This window comes from Myotis yumanensis, unplaced genomic scaffold, assembly GCF_028538775.1.
Source record: "Myotis yumanensis isolate MYYU_CA2020_CCGP unplaced genomic scaffold, mMyoYum1.0.hap1 SCAF_17, whole genome shotgun sequence".
NCBI classification, from domain to species: Eukaryota; Metazoa; Chordata; class Mammalia; order Chiroptera; family Vespertilionidae; genus Myotis; species Myotis yumanensis.
The window spans coordinates 37,468,585-37,472,879 of record NW_027223768.1 but is presented as its reverse complement, the minus strand read 5'-3'; the positions used below and the strand labels follow the sequence as shown (position 1 = coordinate 37,472,879).

Genomic DNA, 4,295 nt, shown 5'->3' with positions numbered 1-4,295 from the left:
AGGCCTCTAGTATAACTATAAATTATTATACTTAATATATATTAGATATACAGAAATAAGTATTTATATAGAATATATATAATATAAATACAATGTATATACTTATTTCTCTCCTTCTAGAATGATTAAACTGATGTCAACATGGAAAAAAAATGAGGCAAAGATTTGGCATTCACCCCGATGTGTCACATTGACATAATACTCTTAACTTCTTTTTACATCATAGAAAAAGAAAAACTGTGATAATATTTGTATAACATCCTGAATTAAACAGAAGGGCTGCTTGTTGACAAATGTTAACTCTCCAGGAGCTGTAATTCCTTGGGCTTTATCTTATCAAAGGGTGAAGTTCAGGGAGATCAGTAATTCAGCTCACCTGAAATCTACATTTTGGAGGAAGCTCTGTTCTAAAGAAGAACTGAAGGGAAAGACCTCAGAAGGACTAGGGAATAAAAGATTTTGAAATAAAAGGGAAGATAAGTCTGGAGCGCTGAACTGATCTGTAAAAGGGAATGACTTCTGGTAGGGTTATAACAAGGGTACTTAATCTCTATGACACTCATTTGATTCTTCAGAATCCATTCATTCATTCATTTGTTCATTTATTCATAAATGATGAATATGCCAGGCTCCATACTAGAAATCAATGGTGAGATATATGCTTCCTTGAAAATAATCACAATACAGGAGAACAAAAAGAGTAAGAAAAGTCTAGGTGCCCAAAAGTGATGCATTAGGGATGGTATAAATGCCACCAGGGCGTGAGAAAATACACAGGATGTTCCACCTTGGACACCTAGGCTGAAAGAAGATGCTTGATTTGGAGTGTTACCAGTTCTATTGACCCACATGTGACAAAAATGCAAGGAATATGTAAGACTGGGCATATTCGAAGAATGACATTCCCACTGAAGAAATTTATGTAGCAAATTTGATATAATAACGACTAGTATTTATTATTCTCTATGCTTTACATGTGTAAACTAATATGATGCTCAAAAAACATTATTTGAATCCTGTTCTTTTGTTGTCCCTATTTTATAGAGGAGGAAACTGAAGAACAGGGAGGTTAAGTACCTTGTCCAAGGTCATGCATAAAGAAAGTGGTAGAGATAATGATTGAATTCAAACAAGAAGAAAGGCTTCAAACTCCCTTCCCCAACAAATACCCCGCCCTGCCTCTGGAATAATAAGGCTTCTTAATATGTATGGAGCACCTCTTAAGAGTCAGGAACACATAAAGAATTAGGCACTTTTCATGTTTTGTTTCCTTTATTGTAGGGCTGCTTGATGGAAATAATTATATATGAAAATAAATGCTCAGGGAGAGATTTAGTTTTCTTCTCTGAATTGTAGAACCAAAAAGTGGCACCTGGAGTCCTGGTGGGGATGTGGCCTGTTGCTTGGGGAAACTGCACCCCATTCCAGGAGCGAAGGTGTTGCTGTGGTCGCTGAGGAAGGAGGAGAGGGCAAGGCCCACGCTTTCTGGAGAGAAGACAGTGGCCAACCATCTGGAATGGAGGGAAATGCAGTGGCTGTTTGTGGCTCCAGACCCCGAGACATAGCAGATGGTATGTGAACTGTGCACTACAACCATGGAAGGCACCACATAGAAAGAGAGGCCAGAGGACCAGTAAGTCTACAAAATTCTCATTTATGGCTGGAGAAAGCACAGCCTCTGCATATTTGTTCTTCTTTTGCTCCTCGTTCTCCTTGAGAATTTTGCTCCTATGATGTGGGTTCTTAAAGAGATGTGATTTTCCCCAACAGGAAGGGGTCACTTGCTTGTTACAAAAGATGGGCTTTGCCTGGAAGAGGAGTCAGAATTTTTATTCCTATTATTGTATGCCAAAGGAATACACTCCAGAGTGGACTCATCCCTGCTTCTAACAGTCTACTCAGAATGTGACCCTAAATGCTCACAACTCTCAATGAGAGGTCACAGGCAGATTAAAAGTGGGTCCCCAAAAGGTAAAAGTCCGGAGTCAACACTTTCCGACCAATTCCAAGGAAGGCAAGCCACTGTCCACTCTTGATGACAGCGAAGTTGTGTTGATACAGACAGACTTCAAGTAACTGGGCCTGAAGGGGCTCTTTTTGGACAGTCAGTGGAGACACCCCTTGTAAGGGCAGACCTACTTCCAGAGCTGAGATTGGAAAGGGTGTTCATCTGTAAGCTCATGCTGGGAAAATCAAGGCCTTTTCTCAAATGGACATAATTTTTTATGGTAGTGATGGAATCCTTGTGCTTGATGCTGAGTCTATGTGCTTTTCCCAGTTGGTTCACCCTGAGGTGACTCAGGGTCCTGCTGGCAACTCACAAAGACTCTATGGAATTTGTGTGTGTCCGGATAGGAAGCTTTACCCATCTGTGGATGGCACAGGTACCACGTGCCACAAAAACAGTCACATCTGTCTCAAAACCACTCACGTCTTCCATGGAGCACCTGCCTTGTTGTAGGAAACTTTAAAGTAGTGACCTCAAGCCTTCACACTTAGAACAACTTGACATCCTGGAAAACTGAGATGGCGGCTAAGAAGTAGAAGGACACACTTTCAAAAGGAACTCAGAAAAACGTACCAATGAAAATATTCAGATGAATGATGTGTAGATGTTAGACACAAAAGTCAAAGAAATATCAAAAGAATTTCTTTATTCCACTAGGTAGATTTGCATCGAACCATGTGACTTTTAATTTTCTTTCTTGTACCTGTCAATTTACAATAAAACATTGAACTGCTGTGTGTAACTAATTCATGATCAATATGGATATCTAACTCCCCATAAAATTAGCATTGGTCGATACTAAAATGCCCCAAAGTTCTATGAGGTGTTTCCTTTATATCACTCAAAGCTGTGGGTTCTCTTTTCATTTTAATGCAAGTATGTCAGGCTTCAAAAAATATCTTCAGGTTTTAAAGGGACTTTGAAGTTGATTTGATTTTCAATATGTAGTCAAAGGAATAAATTATGCAAAATCAACCATGCTTTATATATACGCAATGAGCAATAAAAATCAACCTACATTTCACACACACACACACACACACACACACACACACGTGGCAACACTGGGACTTGGACCAACTCCTTTTCCTCTCAGTTCTGGATATTCAAATTTTACCATCTGGGTCTATCTAGTCCAGATCTTGCTTTCTTTCAGAAGTTGTGCAAGCATGGAATCAAAACTCCCTAAGCAAGAAGGATTGCGAGCAGTCATCCACCCCAGCCTCGAATATGGCAGACAGAGAGAAAATGAGGCTGAGGAAGGCTTGCCAAGGTCACCAAACCACTAGATTGGGTCTGGGGGTGAATCCATGCTCTAAATCCAGTAATCTTTCTGTTTTTATTTATATAAAAACTTGATTACAAATAATTTTATGAGGAGTTTTCAGGACCCAAGCACTGTCTCTGCCATATTCCTGTTCTTCGTCACCATGAGCTGTGCATCTTGGCAGGCCATGTGACCCCCTTGGTCCTCAATTCGCTCATCTGGGTAGTCATGATCCTAAACTAAGTCATCTCGGCAGAGGAAGTAGTTTAAAGCCAGAGGAGGAAAGGGGGCATAGGGAATGGCCAGCGCTTCAGGTCCCAATTTCCACTTCAATACCAGTTTGTTTTCTACTTTGTAGTTATCTTCTCCCTACGTTACAGTTCTAAGGCTGTTTGTTTGAAAACGTGGGATCAGATATTTCCTGAGGGTAGTCTTTGATACTTCAAGAAACTTTGGTCTGCTTCTTTCTTTTTTAAAAAAAAAATATTTTTTTTTATTGACTTTTTATAGAGAAGAAGGGAGAGAGATAGAGAGTTAGAAACATCGATGAGAGAGAAACATTGATCAGCTGCCTCCTGCACACCCCCCACTGGGGATGTGCCCGCAACCAAGGTACATGCCCTTGACCGGAATCGAACCCGGGACCCTTCAGTCTGCAGGCCGACGCTCTATCCACTGAACCAAACCGGTTATGGCTGGTCTGCTTCTTGCTAGTGTTATGCAGTAACTGCTGAGCTAACATGAAGAAGGAAAGAACATTCCTAGTTCCAGGTTACCTGCCTATCTATGGCAGACATAGACAAGGGTGCATTCTAAACAGCTAACATGAGTCAGTGCCCTCATGGAAAAAGCCAGTCATATAGGGCTTCAGACATACGGACTGAGGTCCAGGAACCTCAGGCTGGATAATGGCCTAACAATGACAAACTCCTACTGATGGTGAGTGGCAGAGACAATGGCGAAATCAGAGCAGAGTCTGTCTGAGACCCCTCAGATCCCGATGAATCTTCTGGTTTTGCT

General features: G+C 41.0%; 1 pseudogene; it reads left to right on the top strand.

Moving 5' to 3' along the window:
- The first annotated feature begins 1,516 nt into the window (after positions 1-1,516).
- LOC138996107 (gamma-sarcoglycan pseudogene) lies at positions 1,517-2,461 on the top strand (annotated as a pseudogene).
- The last annotated feature ends 1,834 nt before the right edge of the window (positions 2,462-4,295 follow it).